This window comes from Coturnix japonica, chromosome 3, assembly GCF_054131305.1.
Source record: "Coturnix japonica strain WE chromosome 3, WE-NBRP24, whole genome shotgun sequence".
NCBI classification, from domain to species: Eukaryota; Metazoa; Chordata; class Aves; order Galliformes; family Phasianidae; genus Coturnix; species Coturnix japonica.
Window position 1 is genome coordinate 91,947,463 of NC_140665.1, and position 13,468 is coordinate 91,960,930.

The 13,468-nt window shown below is 37.0% G+C and overlaps 1 protein-coding gene across 6 annotated transcripts in view; it reads left to right on the forward strand.

Annotated features, from left to right (window-relative positions):
* The window catches only part of GREB1 (growth regulating estrogen receptor binding 1), a 72,713-nt gene that overhangs the window by 5,789 nt on the left and 53,456 nt on the right, over positions 1-13,468 (forward strand). Inside the window, exon 2 of one of the 6 annotated variants that reach the window (XM_015859465.3) lies at positions 10,073-10,318. The exons of the other annotated variants lie outside the window; for them this stretch is intronic. The gene's annotated coding sequence lies outside the window, so the exon portion shown is untranslated. The remainder of the gene's footprint in view (positions 1-10,072; positions 10,319-13,468) is intronic. 6 annotated transcript variants of the gene reach the window in all.

Sequence of the window (13,468 nt, forward strand, 5' to 3'; positions counted from 1 at the left end):
GTTTTTCTAATAATATTTCAGAAGGCCTAGTATCCTCTGGGTAATGTGATGCATCATCTTGGTTCATTTACCACATACTTCCAGTTCTATGACAAAAAAACATTTCTCAGCTGAAAAGTGTGCTACAGCTTCTGTAATAACTGAAGAGGTTACTGCTCCCAGTTCATCATTAGGGCACTTGTGCCAGGGTTTATCATAGCTGGCTGCCAGCTGAGCTGCTCACATGTGTGGTTCTTAATCTATTTCTCTTAAAATTAATGGAGATTATGAAGATTATTTATCATTTAAATATATAATTTTTTTTTTTTTTTAGTAAAGAGGATCAAGTGTTGCTCACAGGAGCAACTATGTAACTAAAACAGGCAGAGAAATGTATTCCATCAGACCAATATAGACCTCTATAAAAATGACTGTAATTTTATCAGATGATGCTGGCAGGACTAGAACATTTATTCATGGCCGGTGTGCATTGAATTTGCATCACTGATTGTTTAGTCTTTTCATATTGCGATACAGATAAGCCTTAGGCTGGTGCATAGATTGTTTCTTGGGTGTAGTTTATTATTCATAGGCAGGATTCAGTTAAAAGAAAATATAACATTTACAGACTTGTTGTTCAGTGGAGCTTTCCTTTAACCCTGATTTAAATATCAGCTTTACATTCATACTGGTTCTGCTTTGAGCACTCTATACTGAATCTGAATTTCGTTCAATCTGAAGACATGAAATTTATTTTTATAATATCAACTATTTATTTTAAAATAACTGCCCCAAAAAACCCCTCTGTTTTGGTTTAGAATCCGTTAAACCCAGTAGGATAAATTCTAATGCCCTTTGTAAGGCTCCCATCAGCATTTTGTCTGAGCACTGTATAAATTCTAACGCTTGTGTTTTTTCCCCCACTCTTCTACTTGCTTGTGTTTGCTTTATTATTTAAGGTAATGATTTAATATAATGAGAGTTTCTCAAAGCTGCAAGATTCGTGGTCATTCTAATGGTACACCGTTCCTTTTGTGAGTTGAGTTTTGTTATTACAGGCATCCAAATTTAAGAAAATAAACATTGAGTTAAGTAGATGATAGCAGGTGATTTAGAATTGGTGTTAAATCAAGCATTAACGATCCAAGTGCTTGCATGATAAGTTATGGATTGTTTTATTTTTAAAATGCTAAAAGAGGAATATAGGGGAAAAATAAGCATCACAATGCCAGTTTGGAAAACAAACCAACACAAAACAAACCAACTCAGTGCTTAACAGTTTACCATTTGATCATAGATTTTATTCAAGTTAGTGTAAAATAACATAAACTTCCAAATTTTCTACCCTATTTTGTCCTCATTCACATGAATTGTACTTCATGGGGGGCAGTAGAGTGTGTTAAAAGGTGATTGTCAAAGTACAGGGGGTGGAATATAGACACAGTAATTAGTTTGAACTCAAGTTTTGTGCATACTTACAGTTATAGATTACGGAACTCCCAGGAATGGCACAAAGCTGCGTCAAGAAAGGTTCAGACCAGACATTATGAATTGCTTCACTGTGAGGGTTATCAAACACTGGAATAGGTTCCTTATAGATGTGGCTGATGATCTGTACCTGTCAGTGTTCAAGTGGCACTTGGGTAATGTCCTCATTAACATGCTTCAGCTTTTACTTAGCACTGAAGAGGTCAGGCAGTTGGACGAGATTTGTAGGTCTCGCCACTGAACTACTATTGCATTCCATTCCGATCATCAATAAGTTTGTCTTTTAAAGTTTTTAAACATGTGATTTCATACGTATATATCTAGAGTGGGATTTCAGCAGGACTTCCTTTAGATGCGTGTATTAATTCGTGTGTGTAACTAAGAACTTCAGGAAGGGGAAGAAGGGTGCTTCTCTAGGAGTTTTCCCGGCTGATTGTGCAGAAAATATTGTTTGAGTGATGCAGGGAATGTATTGCGTTGTTAACTATATTAGGGGACTCCTACTGTTTTAAGCTTCTATTGGACCATTTTGTTCAATTTTAAGGGGGAAAATCATTAAAAGTACCCATGATCTCAGATTATTTCTGTGGAAACTGTTTCCTGTAAAACATTCAGGAAGAGAATGGGAAAATAATCCAATTATCAATCATAGCGTATAAGGAAGAAAAAATCAAAAGCCATTAAAATTATATTTCTTTCTATAGTTTAAATAAAAATATAGAAATTGATATAAATCTCTATAGTGTGCACACCATTTAAAATGTGTTCGTTTATTGAGTGAAGTTACATCAGCGAGCTCATGTATCTCAAAGTGGACTTCTGTGTAATGCTGACTAGGTAGAAATACTGTATGTGAGCACAGTGGGGTGTCATCAAGAAGCTTTAGACAGAGTGGTTTGTTAAGATAAAGAAGATGTTTGAGAACAGTTTCAAAAACAGAAAATTGAAGCAATTTCTTTTTTTTTCCTCATTGGCATTTTTTCTTCCCTTTTTTCTTCGTAAAAATCTTTTTAGTGTCCCCACTGGTACATTAGGACACAAAGTAATTATGAAAAGCACAAGAAATCCTGAGTTTATTGGCTAAATTTGGATAGAATTTTTGACATGGCCGACCATCCTTCAGATAAGATCTTTGTGTCAGAGTGCAGAGGTCAGGGTATAGAAGCCTTGGGATATCAAAAGGTGGTGAGAAGAATGGCTGGGATTTCCAGCAGCCTAAGAGTGCTCTTTTGTCTCTGGTGGTCAGTTGTCGAGGATGATGCCTGTGTACATCAAAGAAATGTCTAAACAGTGTTATCTAGGCCTGTCCTTTGCCCCCTGCCATGTAATGGGCCTCTTTTCAGGAAAACATTGGGAAAGCTGAGAAAGCGAGTTGTCCTATGCTAGTGCTATTAATTCAGCAAGGAAGCAGATCAATAATGTTTGCGCTAACCAGGAAAACAATCTGTTAGTTTATAAAAATTCAGATTAGCCAATCCTTTTTTTGTCAGTTGTATGAAAAACAAAACAAAATGTTAGCTGAGGCCGCATTCCTTAAAGAATTCAATTTCTGCCTGCTTTGATAATTATGGAGAATTATTCTGAAGAAAAAAAAACAGAAACCAACCAACCAAACAAAATAAGTGTAAAAAGAGCTGATATTTTGTGGTATTCAGACTTAAAATACTGAAAGAGTGATACCATCGTTTTCAAGAAGGATGTGCTTTCGTGATCAACAAATGAGTTGCAATAACAAAACAAAGCTTGTACCTAATATATACAACCCCTGTGTTGCCTTCTATTGAAGGAACAACAGCTGATTGTGTTTCCTTTGTGCTAAATGCAGTACAGAAATCTATTCTGAAAATGTTGCGAGGAAAGAAATTATGACTATTATGAATGTTTCCTATTTTTGCCCATGTGCAAATGGAGAGCACATGAATTGGCTCCTTTTTACTTATTTATTTTTGAGTGTATAAACCCTTTAAAACCTCACTTTTACAGACAGACACTGGCTACTGTGAGTTTTAGCGGTGAGCAGCCAGGGCAATAATCTGGGGCCCCAGCCAAGTGGGAGCTCATTAGTCTGAGGTGGGTGGTTATAGGGAGGAAGTCAGTCTAGAAATGAACTGGTACTTCTGGTTCCTGGCTTTTTTGTCATTTCACAACAAATGGTAGTACTTATATCAGTATGTTACGCCACTGTCATTCTTGAATTTAGTGGGGCAGTGTAAAAAGTTGAGACTTTGCAGATCTGAGGGATAGTGCAGCGGAATTTACAAATTTTGTTTGGAGATCCCTTTTTAGGAATATTTAATAAAACCAAGATTTAATTAAAAATAAAAGGATCCATGGCTGCCCACATCTTGCTAACTGTATTACAATATACTGCGAGTCTTAACTAATTGCAAATATCTCCATCCATTACTTTATTGAGGAGAATAGAACAAATGAATGGAGAAGGACAAAATCTATACAGAATGAGAGAGTTTTCTGAAGTGAAATCCAATTCTTTAGCTCAGTTGTGAATGAATTCAGAATGAATCTGAATTCCTATTGAAAGTGATTAATGTCTGCAAGTATCTAATTTCAGTAATGGCTTAGTTAACAGACACCTACTACTGATTAGGTCACTGCTAGCATAAAGCGATATTCAGTTATGTCATGAATGTATAATTTGTAAATAATAATATAGAAATCAAGGAAGCAAATAAAAATATAATTTCTCTCAGAAAGATTCACAGGCTGTCTCTGATGTTTACAGAGTTGCTTCTTTATTTACCTGTACTGGACACTGAGAACTTGCTGTGATGTAAATTCACAGTAGTGGTGGTAGTCTTCCCATATCACCATTTAGAAATCTACTTTAAAAATATAATTGAAGATATTAGAAATGTATATACATACATATATATATAATTTTTTTTTCTGTTGTAACCTTCTGCTAAGTTTTTCCGTAGACTGGAAGCTTTTAAAACTAAGTTTGCTTTTACATTTTGTTTTGCCCAGTTTCTGGTAGGAGAGTTGAACCTCACTCTGTAATGCAGTGACACCTCTTCCCTAATGTCGGGTTTAAGACAGAGTGGCCTTATGAGGAGGACTTTGTGAGACACTTGGGTTCAGGGAGCAGGACACAATGTCCCCCTGAAGCCTGTGGTTTTACCTTGATTTTGTTGTGAAAGTGTTTCAAATAAATGGCAGATAGCATTGCACGCTTTGTGAAACTTGCTGATAACTTATGTCAAAAAAAGAAGTCAAAAGCTTGAAGAGTTTCTGAAAGGAATTGGACAAATTCATAGAAGAAACATCTGTGAATACCAGTTAACCATCAGGATGAGGTATAAACTGCACTTCAGATCAGGTGACTACCAAAACAGCCTTCCTTTCTTGTGCTTCTTCCTGAAAGCTACTTGAAGCCACAATGGGAAGCAAGTGATCTTGTGGGACTTTATTATGTGATACAGCTCCAGTATTTCCATGCGCTAGGTTTTAAGTGAACAGCAGAATTCTAATAGGGGTAGGTTTGTAATACTAGTTGTCCCTCCCTTATTATGGGCTATAACAAATGAGGATACTCTTAAGCCTCCCATGTCAGATGTACACTGACAAAGACATGGGAGATAGGTGCCCTGTGAAGGATATGTACATTATGCCATGTCACAAAGCTATATTTTTCTGAAAGAGCTTTTATCAAATGTCTGGGAAGAAGTCTTTGTAAGAAGTTTTTTTCTTACTACTATTGGTCAAGTAATGTGTGTGTGTAAAATATCCCTGGTGCATAATTAGATCCTGGTAAATATAAGACAGTCAGCCCTTAAAGTAAAGAATTTTGCTCTTACACAAATTATGGGATAAATGGATGCTTGGAATAAGAAGAGTAAGCCCTTAAAGGCAAGAATTTTGCTGTTACATAACAGCTTGTTCCTAACATGTTGATTGGTACAATATGTCCAGTTGTGCTGTTTTAGAAATACCATTTTGTACTGTTCATGCTGTCTGTTAAGAGTGCTACTCCATTCTTATCTCAATCACATGAACTCTGTTCTTTTTTGACTTTCTTGATCATAAGAGTCTGTTCTCTTCTGCAGTAGTGAAGTACAGTGAGTTAGATTAAAATGTGGGAGCAGTGCCTAGGTTATTTTAAAAATGCCAAGAGCTACAAACTGACTGAATAATGGCTCTAAAGATATATAAATGAGTGTCTTAATTTTTGTACTGGGAGAGTAAGCAGTTTCTCCTTGTGTGCTGTTGATGTGCCAGTCATCATTTTGTTAGACTTCTAGTGGATGCCTTTCAGTCAGTTTTTATGTTCTGAAGGATCCCAGTCCATTGAAGTCTGCTAATTCTTTTGGTCTCCTTTCTTGTATTTCAGTGAGTCTTTTCAAGTTCTACTATGTTCTTTTTGACAAAATGGGCCTAAAATGCATGCAGTGCACTCCAGTATAAGAAGATAATAGATTCATCCAGTAGCACAGTAACATTTTCTGGTCTGCCTTCGGCTCCTTTCCTCTTAACTCTTAAAATCTGATTTACTTTTGTTGTTGTTGTTTGATTGTTTGCTAATGAAAGCAAAACAAAACATAAAACTTTGTTAGAATTTACTAATAAGGCCACTTGTTATTGAGTTATTGCTCAATATTGCATGCTACTGAGTTTACTTTTCTCAGTGAAGGAATTAACATTTCAGGTAATTTTTTTACTACAGGAGTCTATTGAGAATATAATTTCTAGTGCAAATATCTTGGATGATTGTGGTTTCAAATTTAAATACTATATTTAGTAGGACTATACAGTGTGCATTCGTACTTGACAGAAGGTATGTGGCAGTCATTATGAGGTATATAGCTGTGTCACGGGTTAAAACGTGGAGCACAAATGATATGAGGATGAGAAGCTTAGGGAACTGGGATTGTTCAGTTGGCAGAAAAGGAGGCTCAGGGGAGACCTTATGTCTTTCTGTAACTGCCCGAAAGGTGGTGAGTTGGTCTCTTCTACTATGTAAACAGCAATAGGATGAGATGGAATGGCCTTAAGTAGCACCATGGGAGGTTTAGGTTGGGGATTAAGAAAAATTTCTTCTCCCAAAGAGTGGTCAGGAGCTGGAATGGGATGCCCAGGAAGGTGGTGGAGTCACCGTCCCTGGAGGTGTTCAAGAAACATTTAGATGTGGTACTAAGGGACAGGGTTTAGCGGGGAAATATTGGTGGTGGTTAGGTGATTGAGCTAGATGATCTTGGAGGTCTTTTCCAACCATGGAGGTTCTGTGTTTCTTTGAAAATGGGAATGGAAATTATGTAATAACTGTAATAGTTTGCAGTGGTACAGCAGCATCACTATCTTTGAAGTTAAACGGTAAACAAAAGTGTATCGGAACACATACAGAACATGCATTAGTTTGACTTTGTATTGGCAACAGAATATAATGTGCCTGTTCCACAGCTGTGAGACGGTGCCACATCTTGTCTCCTGACCCAATGTACTATCCAGAATCCTGCATCACATGGTCTGATATATGAAGTCTTTCACAAGGACAGTGAAGAAAGCTGAGAGTTCTTCAGAGGTGTTTTTCTGAGCACTCAAGTGGATGTTACTCAGCCAGGAGTTTCTAAGGTTTTTGGTTTTTTTTTTTACCCCAGGATGACAATTTCAAGGGATGAAGGAACACTCTGAAGGAAGCGTTTTGAACAGTTAGAGCTGTTAATAACTAGGAAAGAACCAGTCAGGCTGTATCTTTAAGTTTTTAAGAAATAGTCTTTGAACGTTCGTTTGAGATTTTTACACAGGTACAGCATGACTGAACAAATAGCACTTCTGTGAGGTGCACGAATAACAGTGAAATGTGAATGAGATACGAAAGCAGCAACAGTTTCTTTTACAGGTAAGAGTGGTGTGGAAACAGTTGTGACGTTCTACAATACTCCTGTTGTGCACTGAGAAAAGTAAGGCTTTTTCTGGCAGAAATTTTATCTGTCATAAAACAGTGTGTCAGATTAATAATGCATTCTATTGAGAAGGAATGGGAGGTTTGCTTAGGCATGATTCATCGTTGTCTGGTGCAGTAATTAAGTCTGTTGCTTGCTTTAGGGTCAGCGTGACCCTGTTTGTTTTAATTTTTCAGTTCTGTGCAGTGGATGTTTAAGGAGGAATTATCAAGAGATAGCGATTTATTGGTTCCTGTAGATTTTGGCAAGTGTGTATTTATTACCCTTCGTTATTTTCTTTTTTTTTTTCCCTTCTCATTCATTATTGAAGTACTGATAACACCTAACTGGCCTTTTATTTTACTCTTTAATTACATTTTTTTTTCCCCTTAGAGATTTTAAAAAACATATTATCATGATTTGGATCCTTGTCAGTTCAGTGATGGGAAGAACTTATTCAGTAATAGGAAATACTTGTGTGACTTTAAATACAAAGCAATATTTAAGAAGATTCTTAGGTTCTTTAAAACATTTTCACATGAAAGATAATTCTGTTCCACCTACCCTCGTGCTTCATATGAAGGAAGCAGTTCACTATACTTGCTTCCCCAGTTTCCTTTACATTTGTTAAGTTTTTCACAGTGGATGCCTACATGTTATTTTGCTTTTCTCTTTAGTATCTTTTTATAAATCCTGTTTGTTTAATATCTAAAAAAATAATGAAGTGTAGTTTCCTGACATGCTTTTCCTGGGAACACTATTGGCGTAGCTCACAATCATGAGTATAACTGCTCTCCATGCATTAGAGAAGTGATGTTGTCCCCAGCATATAGCCGAGCAGTGGAAGGACATTAGGGGCACAGAACAATGACAAAACTTAATAAGTGGGTGAAAAGATTCAGAAAAAATTATACAGAATATTCCAAACTGAAATATGCTGAACCCTGATCAGCTCTTGCAACTCCAGGTGAACTCAGTGCCATCTTTCTGGACATGCAACTGCATAGAGGTCTTCATGTAGATATCTACAGCTGCAGCTCTTACTAGGAATGGACGTACAGTCAGTGTGATCTATGGAGCCAGGTGAATGATATAGCTAATGCTGAAGTAAAGCAACGGTAGTGGTTGGTCAGCTGAATAACTGCTCCATTGATCTTATTGAGTAGAGTGAAAAATTCTGCCTAGTGAACCAGTGCATATCCGTGGGCTGATTCCATTGCCTAAATAGTTATCCAGTTGCATCTGAGGTTCTGTGGTTTACTTGAGATGTTCACTGTTGGATATGACTGATGACCTGCCTCAGACAGTGGCAAATCAGACAAGTAATCTTTGTTTGTTTTTCTGCTATAAAAGTATAACTTTCTGGGGGGAGTAACTGCATGATCAGCTCTTCCTTTACTGTTCTGTCAATTCATCGCTTAAATTACTGACTCATTTCACACAGATTTGGCAACTCATTTGGGCAGACAAACACACACTTTTGACATACGTTTTGTCAGCAGCTGCATACTGACCAACTCTCACTGACTCTGTATCTCTCATACATAATTTCCATGCTCATCAGGCACTCTTGGCATTCCTGCTGTGAATACTAATCAAATACAACAGGACCTTCAATACTTACTCTTCCTATTTCTCCCCTGGAACTTCTTTGCTTATATCCAGCAGTCAGGCTGCTTATATATTCTGCATTCCACTACTGAACTACAGAATAACATATTATTCTTCTACTTCTGCCCTCTATTAATGTTCTTTGAGTGGTGTGGTGCTTCCAGCGCAAAGGAAAGCTAGAGATAGGCACAGAAACACATTAGACTTCGTTTTAGGCAGCGCTCTATGCAGCATCCTAGAGAAATCTGGTTCATGACTGCACTACAGCTACAGAGCAAGAATGTCTGGCTGGCATTAATCAAGATACAAATACATGTTTTCTGGCTTGTGTTATTGTTGACCTGGTAAATTACTAGAATAAGCTTCCAAAAATTATGGGCATTCATACTCATGCACGTGTATTTCTTGCAGTGTTTGTTCTCTCTTTGTATTTCTCTTAACTTTGGCAATGCAGTCTTTTAAGTGTCATCTGGTGATGTTAATATGTGCAAGGTTCGTGTCTGTGCATTACTAACAGGAAGCCAGACATCACTGAACATTTTTAAGAGACGAAGTGTTTGTTAAATGTTCTGCAATATCTGTTCCCCTGTGTATATAGTAGTATATTGAACACAGTCTTTCAAATTTTGTTTTCATTTCCTATGCTTTTATTCAGAAGATTAGAGGCACAGTACCAACACAAAGGTAATGTTGCTACATACATAATTTCTGTTAATTCTTAGTTCTGTTAGCAGGATGGAGTATCCACAGTATACACGTTATGCTTTCTTTAGTGCTTTTATCAACTGAATGCAAAAGGCTCTCCTAGTTCTTTAAAAAACCCTACCTTCAATCCTTCCAAAACCTGTAACAAAACTGTTGACGTTAATAATGCTTCAGACTGACAGATTGATATGTGCCTGGACAGGAGCACCATGACCCAGCACAGCACTTCTGTATTAATAAGACATAAAGTCAGACCGTTTATCATTTAGAATAGCCAGCACACAAATCAGAGAACAGCTTGCCAGGTTATACTGTCGTCTAATTACTTTGTTTTTGCTGTAGCTGCAGAATAGATAGCTTTGAAACCTTCCTGTGTTCTACTGTCACAGGAGAGTGTTCGTGTCATGGCGACCCGACTGAGTTGTTCAGTTGTGTACAGTGCTGACTCAGGAGCTTTAAGTGTCCTAACCAATTCTTCAAGAAGCAGACTCTTCTAAATCAAAAGAAGGAAAACGCCATAAAGATATAATCACTGACAGTTACCACGGGTGTAAGATGTTCAGCAGTACGACGAGAATATGAAACTTTGGGAGCAGCTTGCTGGATGACCCCGAGGAGCTCATGCTTTCATCACGGTACAGTGTGCTTTTCATTACCAGGCTAGTGTTTCTGTGCTGAAAATTACTGCTTAATGAAAACATTCCTATAACAAAAGATGACAGACAGACTAATAGTTCCTTACATTTGTGGCATTCATACGTACATTCAAACGTTGCAGTTGGGAGATATTTTATAACATCCAATTCTCATGTTGTAAGTATGTGCATTTTTCTACAGTCACTCATTTGCTGTTTTTTGGGGGTGAGAGAGCAATCCCAAGAATAACTCGGAGGCCTTTTAAAAATACAGAAAACAATCATTTTTAATCCCTTAAAATAAACAGCTTAGATCTCAGAGTACCAAGTTCAGTTTCTTAAACGGACAAAACTTGAGCTTTGAAGTGGTTCTTTAACTAAAGATGCTCGCTTAAGGTTTTTGAATTGCATATTTATGTTTATGAATTTTTCTTAATTAATGAATTTTCAACATGCAGTGCGTGTTGATCTCCTGAGTATACCGTGATGCTTTGATTTTTTTTCAGTGTAATAAATTTACCTAAAGAAGAATTTGCTGTCTCTTATCATAACCCTAGAGATGGCTATATGCATTTTAGCCCGTTTCCATTGTACATCTGTTCATCTTTGTTATGTAGAAACTGTGACAGTTTTATCATAGCGTATTCATTTAGAAGAAATCACTAAGGCCTTTCTCTGTCAAAGAAGTAAAGGCTCTAAACCTGCACAGTCCACATGTATATAGTGAGGGAAAGGGAAAGATCTGAGACTGCCTATGCTTCTGGAGCTCTGAAGCAGACAGCTCTGAAGAGCTTTTACTTCACATCCTGCCCTTCCTGTGTGCATGCAATGCCCCACATTGCTGTACTGCTTTCCCTAATGAGCACAGCAGGTTAGACTCAGGTTAAGGAAAAATAAAAGTGGATGGATTGAAAGCCTTGACAGTCAGTATGGGATGACTGTAATTTTATGTCAGATTCTGAAAATGTTCTCAAAAATAGTCTCTAGCATCAGTAGGTAAAAATAGTAAGATATGTCCCATCCGGTGATTTCTTTAGAATTTTCTTTGGGAAGCATAGATTTAAAGATAATCTTTTTCCTTCTGACTTGCCAGTCTGTTTCCAACTGCTTTACTCTAAGATGTGAAGTGCTGCTGTACTCAGAGGTACAGAACTTGTGTGATAGACAGTTATTGAAAAGAGAGAGTTGTATTTCCGTCCTGGGTAATGCAGAGAAACCTTCTGCCCTTACTAAACTGGGAAAGGGAATGATCAAGACCTGTACAACTTAGGGAACATTTTAAACTAATTTTCCACTCTTCACTTTGATCATCATTTCCTAGCATTGATTTGTGGCACCTCCTCTCCTCCCTTTCTCCTCCCTCTACTTGGCTTCTTCCTGCTGCTTAACAGGCTCAATTGGTTTTATGTATGTAATTCTTTTTTTAAGTGAGTTTGAAGGTGGTCTCGAACAGAATTGCTTTCATCCAAAGCCTGGAGCTGATCAAAGCAACACACAAAAGCCGAATGGGAGCCAAGGCAGAGCTGCCTGACCAGCCATAGGGTCAGGGTTCTGTGCTGTAGAAGTAGTAAAGCATATCAGCTGAGCTATACTGGGGGCTGCTGATAAGGGATTTTCTCTACAGTAACACCTGCAAAGTTTAGGAGATCTCAAAGGAAAATCAAATAAATCTGCATCAGATTACATTGTTTCCTGCAGAGGAATGTAAATGCATTTACCGAATAAAGTGCAGTGCTTAAATGTATTTATTGCCATATCACAGATCAGGCTTATTCCACTTGATTACAGCACTGGACTTATCCAATTTATGCCTACTTTCAATGAATTAGGCCAGCTGTCAATTTATTAAGGAATGACATGCATGATTGTCAATGAAAAGAAGGATTACCTGAAATCAAAAAAGCAAGAACATGGAAATCAATGATAACATTGTCTGAAAATAGATTTCCTGTGAAAATTACTAAGAATTGAGCTAATAATGAGTATTCAGTCATCTATGCAAAGTCTGATTAAGATTTCTGCTCAATTGTTTTTGCAGACGTGGGTGTTTTTTGAGCATCAGTTGCAATTAATGATTATAATTCTCTTAAAATTAGATTAGCAATCGAGCATTTGACTTTTCACCAAAGACTTCCTACTATGACTAGCTTGAACTTTGTTCAGCATTTTTTCTCGTTATTAAGATAAGATAGAGAACCATTTCTAAAGAAGTTATTCCTAATTTCCTAGGAAAGTTCAACTCGTGTGTGAGCACAGTCATACAAGCTTTTAAGGTGAAGGATGTTTAAGTTTTCTGTAGTCATAAAGGAAGATTAAACTACATCTTAAAATCAAAACAACCTTTCATCTTTAAATAACTAAAGGAATTTGGTTGTTATTGGAGCTTCTGTTTGCTCAGAAAGCCACAATGCAGGCTGTTACAGTTTAGATTCCTTCCCCTCTAAATTGCCAACGTGCCTGAGTCCGGATCTTCAAGCCTAATGCATTGCTGTGTATTTTAATGGCTTTATGGCAAGTCAGAGTGCTCTGTTTTTAGAGGAGTTTTATTTTTTCTTTCAAAGTAAATTTGAATCTGTATGAGAAGCTTAAAAATGTGTAGACATAGTCTGTAAATTCTTTTTTTTCTTTGTCTGTAAAAAAATATTCATGAGTCACTTCTGCTTATATTCCCTGCATGAATTAAAGGATTTTCATTGAAAAATGAACATTTTCTCTTCAAAACTAATGAGTGCTGGTTTGCAGTTGAATACTTTCACCAAAATAGGAAAATAAGCTGAAATTCTTGTCTTTCCAATGGATGAAAAGAATGTGAAGTAGGTTTTTATTAAGGAAGATCCATTAGAGAGTTTGATTTGCTGTCTGCCTGAAGGGAAGAAAAGTAGTAAATAGGGTTTTTACTGAGAATGCTTACTTCTGATTTGTCCCAATCTGTTTTCATCCCATTGATATCAATCATTATATCTGCACAAAGGGCAGATTACAAATTGGGCTTGATTTTTCAGTAGATTGGATAAATGGCATACATTTGATTTTTTTGCAGAGGTATCTGTTTTAACCTTAACAGTGATTTCCTGATAGTGATGGCATCTCTCCCCCCCCCCTTTTTTTTTACTTGTGTATTGAGTGACAAAAATGATTCTGGTGATTAAC